Here is a 16,835-nt window from a genome sequence, read left to right as displayed (position 1 = left end):
ATTAATAATTCCCCTCTCCCCCTACCTCGGCTCAACAACAATAACCTTCCTTTCGGGTCACTTTGGTGTGCAAATAAAGATGCATTCTTTCAACCACTGCACTGGTACAAGATCCCTCCTTCCACAGAATGAAGGGTTATATTCATCTGACTCTGCACTGTTTGCGATTGGCATTTTCCAATCAAAACTAATGCCAAATGTCTCTTAAGATTGCGGTTGCAATTGTTGCATTGTGGCAGTTTAAAGCCGACATGAATTTTGTGAGAATGTGCAATCGGGGAATCAGAAAAACAAAGTTGAAAGTTCGTAGTATTTACTTGAGAGAAATTGGGCATTTTCAGATTTCGTTTAAATGGAATTTAAGATGGTTAAGGTACTTTGCAGAATCTGGCACTGAGTGAGCTTTACTTTGCCTCTGATCCTAAGTTTACTTGAGCAGGGGACATTAACTGCACAAGTCACGAGTCCTCGACCTGTTAATAATCCAACTTAACTTTACAGGTGGAATATAAGTAAAAGTGGGAAACACAATTAATTAAACGGTTGTATATTTAAATCACAATTTGAGGAAAAAAGCTTTATTACTTTTGTTGAATTATTAAAAGCAACTTTGAGTTATTTATTGACATGAATTAATAATGTCCATCAGTGCAAGTGAAATGTTCACAAAACTCGGTTTACCGCTGGATTTATCGACTGTTCTGTTGAGGATATTCAGTGAAATAGCTTCATGTCCCACCACACAGGAGTATGAAGCACCGCTGGCCCACTCCTCCGCTGTAAAGGATAACAGGCTGTACATGAAGAAGGGGGTGTTCTCGCTCTCCGCCATCACCTCGTTGTTCTTGTAGTTATTGGGTTTCACTGGCTTGTCATTGTTTGTCCATTTGATGAAGATCTCTCGGGGGTAGAAGCCTCTCACTAAACAGGTGAGGGAGCGAAACCTCTGAGCGGAAACGTCTTCTGTGCGTGGCAGTAGGATAGATACTGATGGCTCCAGTAGCTTTTCTCCTGCAGAATATTTGAAACAAATATAAATCTACTATAAAAATCCAGAATCAACATTGCAATTTCACTACATATTAAAATATGCCAGTTTTGTTTTTAAATTTGGGCTTTATACGCTCTCATTTTCTAAACCAGCAGAATAATATCCATTCTGTTCATTAAGAGTAAAGAGTTTTATTCGAAAGTGGACTCCATGTTTCTAACCCACAACTAAGACATCCTGTACATTTGTCATTGCTGATGTTAAAAACACAAACCAGGTTTCTTCCTATTTTATTTGACTTCTAATCATAAAAGATCAACCTTTGGTCCATTCTGTTCTCAATCTGATATTTAGCTATCCTGCCATCAGACACATCTTTCATGGTGCAAAGATTATTTGGAGCCAATCTAAGCATGCCATGTATGTAACTGGATCTAGATTACACATGGAATACTTTGTTCTTTTATCTCACCGCTCACCATTTCCCTTGCGGATGGAGTCTCTCAGAGGAGTCGGTAGATACGGATGGTTCACCACGCATTCAAAACTAAAGTGACTCAGCAAGGTTTGAGTAGAAATGCTCAATTTGCTGATCACGCTGTCGGGATCTTCTCCAGGCTGGTTAGCAATCTCTGATTTCAGAGTCTTCTTTTCTTGTATCCAGGTGACATTGACTCCAGAAGGAAGATTGGACACAACACAGGTTAATGTCACCGTCGCCTCCAGTAAGACCTGTTCTACTGGCGGTGGTAGAATTTTAACTGTGTAATCGTGGCACTCATTAACTCCTCTGAAACAAAAATCAAATCAATGAAAAATGCCTCTTTAGAATCAAAACACCGAGCCTTCAGGCTCCTCCCACATGAAGTGAAGAAACCACTTTGAAATGGCAGCTTCCAACTATTGCTGAAATGATGGTTCCTGTTGTTTATATATTTTGATTTGTGAAGACATTTGTTATTATCTATAACATGCCCCGTGTAATCATTCATAAAGAACACTGGCTTTGCAACAAGTGAAACCTGTGAAAAAGTAAAATCAAAGATACCATGGCGTAACACATGGAATTACCTTCCTTCCAGAGTTCTTCTCTCACTAACGACCATCCATTCATACTTGTGACAAGAGTAATCTGAATATAACGACTTCATTTCTATGTTCATAAAACTTACTTGCAAATGCTGCTGGGCATTCTGAATGCCAAATTACATCCCGAATTTTGGGCAAACTGTAATCATTCATAATTATTGTCTTTGTTCTCATGTATTTGCAGAGGACATAACGTGTTACGAGGCAGTGATCAGTAACAGAAATTCTAATCAATATGTTTAACGTTATTGAAAATGATTAACATTATTGGTGTGAGATCATTCTCTAAAACATACCATGAGATATTATTACTCCTGTCAAATTTGGAGTAGATCTAAAAACAAAACAGTGAATTCCTTAGTAGAACAAAGACTAAAAAAATACGAGTGTCTTAAATTATTCTACCAACTTGATGGAAATTTGCGCGAGTATTATTCAGACTTCCACTGCTCACTGCATGAACATTTCCATCCTCACCTGGGCTCAATCAGTCTGACTCAAATTCCTAGATCGTTCATCCCTACTGTAGCCTTACCACTAGAATGTATTCTCCTGCCACATCCACTAATGGCAGAGAGTATCTTAAAGAGGCTCAATTAGGTCATGTTTATCCAGATCAACCAACTTGGTCTTTGGCCTGGTTCCATGAATGAAGTTGAAGAGCTCAGTACCAGATAAAATCTATGACGTACAATGCACAAGGACAACAGGTCATTCCTGAACTGGAAATGAAGCACTGAACATATTTTGATCTATTTTGAAAAAAGGGTCGCTGCACATTTTACCATGTCATTTTGAGACCACAAGATAGGAAGATAAAGGTGCAGAATGAGGCATTTCGGCCAATCGAGTCTGCCCTGCCATTCGATCAAGGCTGGTATGTTCTTCTACCCCATTCTCCAGCCTTCTCCATGTCCTAACCGATCTATCGCCACCTTTAATACAGTCACTGACTTGGCCTCCATAACCCTCTGCGGCAATGAATTCCACACATGCACCACCCTCTGGCTGAAGAAATTCTTCCCAATCTCAATGCCAAATGGTGCACCCTTTGACTCCGAGGATATGGACTCATGTCCTACTCTAGCCTACGGCCAAAACATTTACTCCACGTTCATCCAATCTCGGCCTCTCAGCATGTTCTATGTTTCAAAGAAATACCTCTCTGACCCTGCACCCCGGCCCCCACAAGACAGGCACCCCTCCCCCACCCCAACCCCTTTATCCTTAAGCAAGTCACCAGGTATGGATTCGGCACTCTGCCTCTCCAAAAATGTGGTCAGCCAACAAACTACTTTAAAAAAGACTATTAATCCAGCTCACTGTCTATATGTCTTCAATATAAAGGGAAACATGCTTTTCTGATTTGACATAATGTTGAATTATGAGCAATGCCAATGTAACACTCAAACTGAAATACATGACACGTTTGTGAATGGGATGCTATACACCTGAGTGCTGTTCACTAAATTTGATCAATGTGTGTATCTGATTCACATCGGAGTTCAAAATGATTTCTAGTTCTCTCGTATGTATGTCTTACCCTGGGGTGTCGTGATGTTTTGACTTTGAGTGTTCTCTCCATGAGTGACCTGGCAGGTATAGACTGCGCTGTTGAACCATTCACCATAAGGGACTGTCAGCCGACTCATCACCGAGAAGTTCCCATCCGCCTCACACACAGGAGACGTGAAGACAACAGAATCCACGGATTGGCCATTTTTCAACAATGTCACGGAGATTTCCTTCGGATGGAAATCAATGATTGAACAGATGATGGTTGCAAACTTGCTGCTTGCGATTTCTTCACTGGGACTCACGGTGAGAAGAAGAGTTGGCGGGAGAAATGGACCTTTATGAAAAACATTGCATAAATTATCTGACAAATTTGATAACAAATACATTCAGTTCTATTATAACAAAGTTTTTTTATGGCTAATAGATACTAACCTTACTATTACAAGTATCATAATTATGCAGAGTGTTACAGAAGCTGAGATCAACACTGTACAATTAGCAGGACGATGTGATAATGACAATGTAATGCTAAGGTCACAGCAAGGAAGTCAAGAAGACACAGAAATGATAGGCCAGTTAAATCAGAGGGTGAGATAGTAATGTTGGATAGCATTCATTTCAATGATAGGAGCATGATAAACAAGGCCGGTGAGTTAACGGCATAAAGGAGGAAGTGTTGATATCATGGAGACATGTTGAGAGAGGGGGAGGAGTGGCAGTTCAATATTCCAAATATAATGTCTTCAAGCGAGGCAGGAAAGGTAGAAGGGCGGTAAAGATTGTTGATGTTCACCAGTGTGAGGGGATATGTGTGTATCGGAAACATGGAGAAGTGTTGTGATTTTTTTTTCAGGAATTAGGATAGATAATGTGATGTGCTGTCTTGCTGGATGAAATATAGTTATATTTCCAGGGCAGATAAAATGTATGCCAGGTAAAGGATGACATAGTGGGTCGCTGGCAATAATTTATAATTCCTGGCCACAGGGGATATGGCAAAACTGCCAATGTGGTATTGTTATGCAGGACGGATGAAGGGAAAAACAATGAAACCACAGGCTTGGCTCAAGCTAGACTCAGTAGTAGGGAAGACATTGTAACCATGGAGAGGCGAATTAACCTTCGTCTGGAAGAGTAATATAAAAATATCAGCACGAATTTATTGACAGGAAGTCATGTCTGAGCAATTTGATTGTAATTCTTGCAGAAATAAGTCGATGTCCAGATGATAATAAAGATCAGAGCCAGGTGAGATCATGTCAATTTGACGAATTGAATCCTGAGGTAGCTGAGTGGCGGGGTGCAGAGGATAATGGCTGTAGGATGTTTGTGTGGCTGGAAGTATATGTCTATACTGCAGGATTCAGTGTTGATTTATTGATGTCTCTATTATGTAAAAGTGATTTAGAATATACTGCAGGAGATTTGGCTAGTAAGTTCACAGATGAAGCGAAAATTGCCGTGTTGGCAGGTTCTGACCATGATATCTTTAGATTGCAGCAAGATACAGAAGGGTTGGCCACTTGTGCTGAGAAATGGCAAATTGAAATCATTCTGGATAATCTAAGGTGATGCACTTGGTCAGAAGAAACTAAGAGGTATTATGTTTTGAATGGTGGAACCCTGAACAGGATTTCATGCCCATCTATCCCTTATGGTAATGTGGCAGGGGAATAAAAAGGCTAAGAATGTGTGAAGGGTATTTGCTTTTATGAGCCAACACATTTACATTAGGTGTTGGGAGATGATACCGGAAATTAATGAAATACTGGTTAAGCCAGACATGAAGCATCGTGTGTAGTATAGGACTGCATGTTATGGAAGGAATGTGATTAGACAGAAGGCAGCATTGTTGAGATATTCCAGGATTTTTCCTGGGCTTGAAGTTTTTAATTATGAAATGTGATTCACCAAACTGGGGTTTTCCTTGCAGCAGAGAAGATTGAGAGAGAAGATGATTGTGATGTCTGGAATTATGGTAGACATACACAGAGTAAACAGAACAAAACATTTTCCCTTAATGGATGGAGCAATGTCTCAAGGGCATAGGGTTGAGGTAAAGACAGGAGGATATCGGGGAAAACAAAATCACACAGAGAGTGTGAATCTGTAGCTCAGTGCCAGTAAGTCATGTCGAGGCTGAGCCTCGCATAATATGTGAGAAATATTTAGATGCATATAAGAAATGCCAAGTCACACAAAGCAATGGATCAATTGCGGACATATTGAACTGGAATAGTTAGGGATTGGCTTGGACTGGATGGGCCGAATGACCTTTTCCTGTGCTGTATATCTCTATGGCTCTGTCAAATGTATTATAACTAATGCCCTATTCATGTTAACCACAGATGTACTGTTCATCTCAGTTCCCACAAGACTTACATGGCATTCCAGTGCTCTGCTTTGACCCGCTGTGTTGAACCTCACAGGAGATTTTGCTGCAATCCGCTTCTGACTCAGGCAGGGTTAACTGGCTGCTCAGGGTGTAAGTTCCCTTCTTGTTTCTCACGGATGGATAAGTCTTCAATGCAGTCGTGATTGGCTGCCCACTTTTCTTCCACGTCACCTTGGTAACGTCAGGGGAATAGTCCATGGCCAAACAACCAAAGATCACAGAACCGTCGGCGTTGTGTTGCTGACAGGAGGAGACAAGTCCATAAAGTGTGGGGGTAGATACAGTCTCTAGGATAGAATGATCAATTGAGCAAGTTACTTTCTGTTAATTCGACCTTATTGGTTACCTAAATGTTTCCTCAGCTGTAAATGTATGCCAGTGTGTTCCTGCTAAAATCTTCAGCATACCTTAAGTTTATTTTTGTTTCCAATCAGTCGTTGATCATGATCTATTGGTTCCCTCTTCAGAAACATGCCCTCGACCTTGACCATTCCGATATAACTTAGAAATAAGAACGCCCTGATCCCACGAAAAGTAACTGTTAGACAATCTCACCAACAACACTTTCATTGGATTGCAGGTGACGAGCACAGTCGTTTCACAAAATGCAAACCAAGAAAACGTGGAAGTTGGAATTGGAAATAAAAACCGAAGTTGCTGGAGAAACCCAACAACTGGCAGCATCAGTGGAGAGAAAGCAGAGTGAACGTTTCGAGTCCAGTATCCCTTCCTCGCTTATCAATGTCAGTCAGAATCTCCTCTCTGTGAACAAGGCAGTTGCAGCGCACTGGGACTGAGAGAATGTCTGTCACAGCTGATATTATGCCAATTATCTGGAAGCTCAATGATCGACTTGACAATTATCTGAATTCTGGAGGCCTCTGAAACATAGAGGACCATTAAGGTTCAGAGACTTTGGAGTGTGACAGCTAGCTGAACTGAGCATTTATGTGAATATGATTCGAGAAATGAACAAGCACTCTTTTACTTCAATAAGTATTACACTTACAAGCGGTTCATAGTAAAACTCTAATCTCTCAGACTAACCAACGCTCTGACTCTCTCTCTCAACCTCAATTTCCACTCACATTGACAACCCCTATACTGTTACACGCTCATTCACTCTCGGAACACATGACCCTCATTGCAAGAGATATCACGCATTCAAGGCAATCCATATTCCGGACGACAATGTAATCTCAATTCCTTTCACTCAATTCCACTCCTTCTACACTGTACCTTGTCCTTGGTGAATCTCGTCCTGATATCAGACTTTTCACAACCCCTGACAGGATGCCACTCCCCCAGATATCACCTCAGACCTTCACCACTGACGTCTCATTTTACCCAAGTCAACCTGTGCACATTGCATCCTAGCTCTGTTCCCATCTGCCCTTCGCCACACTCCGAACTTTACATTTTGACATCATATCCACTTGACACATCAGTACAGTAACCTTCAGTCACCGAAACAGCCCAGCACTCTGCTAAGCCGATCAACTAAACTTCCCGACACCCTGCCCACCTCTCAACTAACCAGCCCGGCAGCCTGCCCACCTCTCAGCTAACCAGTCTGACAAACTGCACATCTTGCAACTAACCAGTCCGACACTCTGCCAACCTCTCAACTAACCAGTCTGACGTCTTGTCAATGTCTGAACTAACCAGTCTGACACCCTGTTTACAACTCAACTAACCAACATGACTCCCTCCCCACCTCACAACTGACCAGCCCTGCACCCTGTTGACCTCTCAACAAATTGGCTTGGCACCCTGCCCACCTCCAACTAACCAGCCCCGCACCCTCCCCAGCTCTCACCTAACCAACCCTGCAGCCTGCTGGCCACTCAATTAACCATCTTGGCACCGGGGAGACACCCTGCATTGCTGCTCAAACGACCCCTCACCTACCAAGCACAATGTGACCAAGTTATTTCCTTGTGACCATTATGATTTGCTTTGATGCCACCCTGTCAGACTAGGTGCATGCAAGCTTACCCAGCAGCCACCCAACACCTCACGGCCTATCAGCTCAAAATCTACCACATCACCAACCTACCTCCTCACGAGATCACCAGCTTCCAACTTGCAGCCTACTCCACCATAAAGTCAGAGATTTAGAGCGACATACAACACAGAAACAGGCCTTTCGGCCCAGCTCGTCCATGACAACCAGGGTTCCCAAATTAAACAAATTCTATTAGCCGGCATTTGGCCCATATCAATCCAGATCTATTCAGTGCCTTTACCTGTCCAAATGTCTTGGAAATTTTGTAACTGGATCTGCATTTGCCACTTCCTCCGGCAGTTCATTCCAATGTCAGGTACAGTTGCAACACAAACTCCCAACCTTTATACTCAATGCTCTGTGCAATGAGAACACATTTTGGAAACACATTCTTGAACACGCCAGCTACTTGAGACACCACTTTCAACAATATATGTATCTGATCACTCAGGTCCCTATGTTCCACCAAGCTTCCCATTGCCATATCATTAACTCTGTACGAATCTATGTATCTGAATCCCCAGGTGCTTCTGTTCGACATCACGACCCAGTGCACTACCATTCACTTTAAGCTGTTTCCTGATTTCTGTTCCAAAAATGCAATGAGTCATATTGAGTTGAAACTGAACTCTATCTACTCCTCCTCTGCCCATTGGCCGAGATGATCATGAACTCGTTGTACTTTTAGATAACTTTTATTGTCAATTATAGAACCAATTTTGCTGTTATGTGAAAACTTAACAACCATGCCCCATTCAATTTTTTCACAATTTTCAACCAATATTGTACAGGGTTCAACTTTTTCCCCACATACCTATTATTTCCTTCAACGCTTGAAAAAACTATCACCTTCTTGAAATCATTTGATGTTTTGTCCTCAAACCCTTTCTGTGACAGAGAAATCCAGAGGTTCATTCTTTAGTTGAACAGTACACAAAAGGGTTCAATCTTATCGCGTGTGGGTAAGACAGTTAACTGTTCCTCCAAATATTACTACATTTTGACTTGCAATTCTTTCATTGCCCCTTTACTCTTTCTGTATCACAGCCATGGAACTCACTTCCTGACAGAGCTGTGAAAATGTTAATACCACACAAATGTCAGAAAGTCACGGAGGCCAAAGTCAACTGATCTCTCAAGGAGATGTAAAATGCCTAACATTTCCACGCCTATCTACAGATGCAAATAACTACTAGAAAAAATGAAGATTATTCTGGCGCTTGCGTGTCCACACAAAGATGACGTGCTTAATAGTTTAATTTTGTGTCGTTTAATTGTATTTCCAGTGAACTACTTCTTAATCATTTAATGGGCAAGAAGCTTTACTCATTTTTAGGACGGCAATCATACATTATACTTCCCTGGAATAAAGAAAAATAATGTTAAATTAAAGGGATCTGACGATTGGGATGATTGAGTTGTAAATTGCCAGAAACGAATAACTTATTTTCACGAGTAATTAATTACAGCTTCATTGTGTCACATTGCATACTCACACAAATATCTTTAAGAAATGGTGTCTTCCTTTGTTATGTGCAGTTGAATCATTAAATCTGGGATAGTTATTGCTTCTTAATCAGATGTGTTAAAGAGTTTTAATCAAACGTTAGCTCGCAGATGTACCATGTATTAAGTAAGTGATGGAATAGCTCGAGGGACTGAGTGCTTTATTCCTGATCATATATTCCTATTATTCTGTCATTCATTCAGCTAGCAAAGGTGCTGGACACTTTTTAATACAATATTTCAACAAACTAATTGTTAAAAACATTCTTTAAAAATTCGTGTTGATTATTTGGAACAGGAGCATTGATATTCTCTGTTTGAGTGGTCAGAATAACTCCCATCCAAGTACACTCCATAGATGCGAAGGTCAGGTGAATTGGCCATGCTAAATTGCACGTGGTGTTCAGTGATATGTAATTTAGATGTATTCATTAGCGTTAAATGTACGGTCTAAAGGGTAGGGGAATGGGTCTGGGTGGGTTACTCTTCAAAGGGTAGGTATGGACTTGTTGGGGCAAATAGCCTGTTTCTACACTGTAGAGATTCAATAATTCCATACAGCAGCCATTGCCCTCTGGAACAGGTTGTTACTTCATCGTACAGTTTCTTCTGAAATTATGGCTCCACATGAGATCACTCACTTTCGACGATGACGTGGTATTAAGTATTTCTGAAAATTCACAATTTGGTAAAATATATTTTCTCTCTGAACAACTTGTTTCATATAAAGTACATTTTATATGAAACAACAAACTTTGAATGCTTGGAATCCGAAATAAAAACAGAATTCTCTGAAGAAAAGCGGCAGGTCTGGCAGCTCCTGTGGAGAGAAAGGAAGCTTAACATTTCAAGTGCAGTGATCCGCCTTCAGCAAATTGTTTTCATATTCTCCTGCACGAGAACTTATACCTATTGATTTAGACAGTGATTAAGTTTACCTGACTTCTGTTGGGAAAGCATTATATGAAGATGTACTGGATGATCTGAGATATCCGTTGAAGACGAGTTGAAAAGCTACAACCAAAGTGTTGGATTCAAGCAAAATCCCACCAGACTGAACAGTCAAATTCACTCACAGTAATCGTTTGATACAAACGAAACCTGCTCCAACTTAAAGTCATCAAATATGCTTTGGAAATAATTAATTGTGGTATAGTTATAAAAGGTATTGATAGAACAGCAAGGCAAGATCCCGGATTTCTTTGAGGAATTACACTATTAACCCAGCTCGCAATTCCCAAAAGCCTGTGAACAAATATTGATTTGAAAAAAGGCTGCAAACCGCCAAACTTCTGTCTCATACCTGAGGCCCAAGTCTGGACAGCGATTAAATCGATTTAACAGGCCTCTTGAGTGGACTTCCAATCGTACTCAAAGAACTCAATGTGTTTTCCACCAAATTAACCGGAAAAGACATGGTATTACATTCCTCTCCAACACATTGTAAATGTACACAATTCACATGTCTCAGAGTCAGAGACACTACCACTACATTATACCAGATCTGAACCCAATCTCCAATAAGACAGACCACCGGTTTGAGAGTGCACAAATTTGTTAATAATTAACCAAGAATTTCAGCAACCAGGGATTGTTACAAAATGCTTACACGATGAAAATAGCATTTCAACAATTATCCAAGAATGCTTTGATAGCAATTCCGAATTGTTCAAGCTCTATGGGAACTGTAGACGAATAAAATTAGGATTTGCACTGCCATAAATTTACTGTCACTGGATTTCAACTCAGAACTCCCTTCCTCTTAATCCTGTGTATGTTGCTGCACCAGATGGTCTGCTTAGGTTGAAATAGATTAGAATCTTTTGAAGTGTAACATCACCTTTGCCAGTAACATTACATGCTGACAATAAGTTCTTAATAATTTGATTCTACATTGTGCCACGAAATGTGTCACTGACAAGAGAGGCACAAAGAAAATATGCAGCATATTTCCCTCTGTCTCACTGAATGATATATCGTTCATTGCTAACAACTGACTTCAGGGGTCTTACAATTTGACTTTTGTTACTGAAGTGTTTATTCTGATTGTAACAATTCAGTCAGGTCTATCAATTCTGTGGTGCCTAATCTGTGGCAGACAAAAGCGGTTTTGAAGCACCACATGAAATTGAACTGTCTGAGAATCAGGTGTCTGAACCGGTCAATTTACAACTGGTCAGGAACAGCTGACAACTCGGTCGAGATAACACGGGAACACACTGTACAACAGTCTTGATCCGAGAAGATATATCTGCTCAATTCGTCACATCAAATGTATTCACTGTAATTTAACTTTCATAATAGGGACTAGCCAGAGAGAAAGCATCAATGCTTCTCAGAACGTTTTCACAGTGACGTAAGATTACCTACTGATTTAATAAACTTACTCGATTGTAAATAAGAAAATTATTGAGGTGTACCAATTCACCAATTGAAGCACAGTCCCGACGGAAATAAAATATTCTCTAAATTATTTCTGCATATTCTTAAAATATTTCTTGAACTTTGGAAATGTTGCACGCACTGCTCAAAACCAATACTGCATTCCATTGTGTAAATGCATGCCTGTTGGATACATTAGGGCAAGTATTTACTCTCAGACGTGCTTGGCAATGGCAAGTTATTTTCCTTGATACCTCTTTCTAAAGAACGATTTAAAAAAAATATATATGAATTGAAAACAGTTTTTGTCTGCATTCCCCGCTTTAACTAATGTCGAAATAAATGGTCATCAACATTTAACTAATATGAACAATCTCATTCAGGTTGCTACAATACAAAAATCGCCCCATATATTAATTGAAATTAATATTATTTTATTCTCAGTGTGTAAATACACAATGTGCTCTACTACCCTCTAGCTCCTGTCTTCTCTAAATTTGTGAATTCTGCAACTGTCGGAAAGCATGGACAGGCACATTAAGGGGGTGGTACGGTGGCTCAGTGGTTCGCACTGTTGCCTCACAGTGCCAGGGAATCCCGGTTCAAATCCCGCCTCGGGCATCTGTCTGCACATTCTCGCCATGTCTGGGCGGCATTCCCATACATGTTCAGGTTTCCTCCCACAGTCACAAAGATGTGCAGGTTCGGCGATATGGATAAGCTGAATTGTCCATACTGTTAGGGGTTAATGTCGGGGAACGTGTCTGGGTGGTTGCTCAGCGCAGGTTTGGACTTGTTGGGCCGAAGGGAATCTTTAAAATCTCCGATTTTGCATTATGTATTCCCATGGTGAGTTGATGATGGATTATTTTAATTGATTCGAAATCTAGACTTGGTGACATAATCGACTATAGCAGCTGTTTCCTAATGAATGACTCTTCAGTTGATATGTTGTTGTAAAATGTATCTATTTACTGAAAACATAGCATGGATTAAATCACTCAGTTAATGTTACATTTTTTAATCCTGTAAATTTAATTTAATCAGATGTACAAGAATTAATCATTTCAAGTTAAACTGAAAAACTGATCAATTCAGTGAAATCAATTTGTTCTGCATCGAAATATTTGGAGCAGAATTTCTTAATCGTCTTTTCCAACGATCTCTTCCAGCCAGGAAACCTGTGTGTCAGGGACAGCGGAATTGAAAGCTAATTCTTGATTAATGATATCACAGGAATGGCATTTTTGCCCAATCGCAAGAAAAATTAGAACATTATATTTTTGAAATTCTATTTGTAATTCTTGTGACTTGTAAACTGTTGCAAGACAAGCTTGTGATTTAAGGAGAAAATTGAGTTCTGAGTTTTGAATTTAAGGTTTGGATTAGACCAGTCCCAATTGTTACTTTCAAATAAAACTCGCGCCCTAACGTATCTGGTTTCCCTTCATTTCCAAATCCTTTGCGATTTGCCTTTCACCTAATATTAGGTTTAATGAAAGTTCAACTCCAATGCTGATTGCATTGAATGAGGAAACTAAAGCAGTTCACTATCACCAACCATGCAAACATATCTAAAGCAATGTAGAAATCAAAAACAGCTTCAACAATATATTAGCTTAATTTTACCAAAGCACATTCTCTCATCAACTGAACAACGATTACCAAATCACAACACTGAGGATCAATGATGTGTTTGCAGCAAAACTGTCTCTTTGCAAACATTTTCAACAGAACCAAGAACATAATGTATTCTCACAACAAATATCACAAATTGGAAACCATCAAAACTGCTCACCATCACACAAGCGAATAATTCAATCAAATAGAAATACAAAGTCATAACAGTTGCCTTGGTTCTGATATAACTTATTGAACAACGCTTAAAGCTTTAACATTTTCGGCAACAAGTCAATTTGTTATCAACCTATATAGTATTTCTGATCATGTTAATCTTGTGCAGTGCACAGTAGAGCAGCTGAAGGCATCTATTGATTAATCGCCTTAAGGTCAAAATAAAATTAGTTCAATGGACAAACATTATAATTGAATGTTATGATAAGTTAGTCTCAAATATGAAATCTGATGAATTCGGCAGCTTAAGATTTTCGTCCCAAATTTTATTTTGAATGAGGCTACTCAAAACAGACTTTAACTAGTTTAAAATGAGAACTGAGATTGTGTACATAAAAAAACTCTAAAAAGTCGTCGTTTTTTTTCATTTCTCACACTTTCGTGTTTCTGCCTTAAGTGGGTCTTCAGACAGTTACAAACGGATATAGTGTTTTCAATCAATCAGAAAAAATATTGCCCCGCGTTTAACAAATGCAGAAACGATTCAGTACAAACAAAGCTCTTCACAGATATTCGTAATTGAGAGTCATCAAGAGAGACAATCTGTTTTGCTAATAGAAAATACCGATTACTGAAAGCATGAAAGCGCAGTTCAATTCCACAAGATGGATCAACTCATTTCAACACAATCAAATAAAGCAAAGTCAGAACCCAATCAACTTTTCAACAGAAGCAAATAAAACATATTCAGCATCCAATCCAAAGAATGAAATGCAGCACCGCAAGAAGATTCCATGACAGTATCCAACGTGCTTGTCATCAACAAAATTAACAAATCAAATGACAAAATGCAATCATGGTAAGAGCATTATGCACCCAGGGAATATATTCAATAAATTAACATATTTTCATCCTGTTTAGTGATATTTCCAACATCTTTAAGTTTCTTAGCATTTGATGTCGACAATAAAACTCACAGATAGTGGGTGTCACTAAACTTTGCTTATAACTGACTGATTGAGAGACTTTAGGTGTTTCAAGTAAGTCAGCCACACAGAATGCCCATCTGAGTTTTAAACAAAATATGCACTGAGCATCTGAATCCGCCACCACTACTTCAGTCATTTTCTGAGACTTAATGTAACTCTATTGTCAGTTTTAAGAAAAATCAAACTGAACCAAACCAAGGTCAGCACAGGATCTAAGTTTCATTTAAATTCAGGAATTATTCGCATGAATGGAACGTTAGCAAAAAATAAAGTCACTGAGAAAGTTCACATTCTTACCTGAAGTCACCGTCACCATGGTCCCTTGGCCCCAGTAATCAAGATAATCACAGCGTTACATTCTCTGGACTGGGTCACACAATATCTGACTTTGCATAAAAACAAACAAAAACCTGCATTATTCTAAATATTCAGAACTACTGTCAAAATGAAGTCGCGATAAATCTTCATCACATTATAATTGTACAATGGATACTGATCATTCTTATTAAATTATTATAATGTTTTATACTTCACAGAGTAACGCATGAGCTGATTCTCAAAATCACCAACTGCTACAATAATAATCACACTTTTGCGAATTAAATTTACAATTTAAACAGCAATAATTGCACAATACCCCACAGAACTAACACTGAAGTGTGAGTTTAGGTAGTCTGTATAAGTAAACATTGACTCGTTTCAAACAATGGGTGCTGGACGGGTTTTAGTATTGATTATAATTGCAGTGTCAGCCCAGTATGTCACTGTGAGACACATTGTGTCAAATACTACAGCGGGATGCAACCTGTAAAATGCAGATATTTAATTTCATCAATTCCTGGAAAGAAGTGATTCAGACTCCTCTAAAAATTATTTAGTGGAATTATTCAGCTTTTTCTATTCATTGTATTTTAAAAGCTCGGAATACTTTTGCAAGTTCAGCGTGCATTAATGTAGCCATAAACATGAGGAAAGTAGAATAATTTTATAAATGTGTCCAAACTCGTCACTCCTCCATGGGATTTAAATTAAGTCTCACATTATTTTCTCGCTCCTTCAATTTTAGTCATCACCAACTTGAGACAAACCCTTGTAAGTGGTTTTTGTTTGAGGATGTCACTATCGACATCACTGTGACCCACTGTAGTATCACAGCGATTTCGACCCGTACGTATTCTGGAAGACACTCTGGGTCTCAATGCTCACGTGAAATAGACATTTAGTGCTGATAGTGTTTAGAATTCACGGCATGGTTTACAGAACACGATTAGCAGACATTTCCCGAAATGTCAGATACATTAAAACTAACATCATGTCCAAGCATTTAATTGGTGCAAGAGTAAGCAGTACATACGACATGCCAAAAACATTGTCCCATGATATCACCCAGTTTGTTAGTTTCAATGGTATGTTTACTCTATGATAGGGTTGTAAAAGGCAGCCCGAGGTGTGCTTCAGATCGCAGTTGGTTGAACTGAAATTAAAACGGGTCCTGACCGTCAGTTAACGATGAAATTGGTAAAATGTCCCCTTGAACTGTTTGTTGAAAGGGTCCAGCCCTGGTTCCTCTCGCTGTGGTATCTTGCACAGTAATAGATGACGGTGTCTTCGACCTTCAGGCACTTCATCTCCAACGCGAAGATGTTGATTGAAGTGTCTTTGGACGCAGTAAATCGATTCTTAATCGCTGGGGCATAGTTACTGCTGGATGGACTTTTGTATTGAAGCAGCCACTCCAGCCCTTGTCCGGGAACCTGTCGGACCCAGTGCATCCAGGAACTGGTAAGATCGAAGCCGCTGGTCTTACAGGTCAGTATCAGGGAGGCTCCGGGATGGCCACTATCTGCCTCTGGTTGAGTTAAAACGATCTCCGACTGGACACCTTTATAAATGAAAAAAAAAACCCATGAGAATTAATGCTGATACAATGATGCCTGAGTCTTTTACATTTCTGAGGCAGACTAAAATTGAGACAGTAACAAAGAGAGACATGAACAAAAAACACTCACATGATAAGAATGTCAGTAACAAACTGAGAAAAATTGTCGACTTAATCATTCTGATAACTTGTGGAAAACGAAATATCTGAAAACTTCATCTGAAAAATACTTCAAGCTGTTAAATTTCACTTTCCCCATTCAAAAAACACTTCCTAGCAGGCTA

At 39.5% G+C, this 16,835-nt stretch overlaps 1 pseudogene; it reads right to left on the bottom strand.

The window, feature by feature from the left end:
• Window positions 1-619: 619 nt before the first annotated feature.
• Window positions 620-16,730, bottom strand: LOC148136807 (Ig heavy chain C region-like; annotated as a pseudogene).
• Window positions 16,731-16,835: the final 105 nt, after the last annotated feature.

The sequence above is a fragment of the Chiloscyllium plagiosum genome, unplaced genomic scaffold (assembly GCF_037043375.1).
Source record: "Chiloscyllium plagiosum isolate Xiang-an unplaced genomic scaffold, Cpla_swu_hap1 HiC_scaffold_45, whole genome shotgun sequence".
Lineage (NCBI taxonomy): Eukaryota > Metazoa > Chordata > Chondrichthyes > Orectolobiformes > Hemiscylliidae > Chiloscyllium > Chiloscyllium plagiosum.
This window is presented reverse-complemented; position numbering and strand designations above follow the sequence as displayed.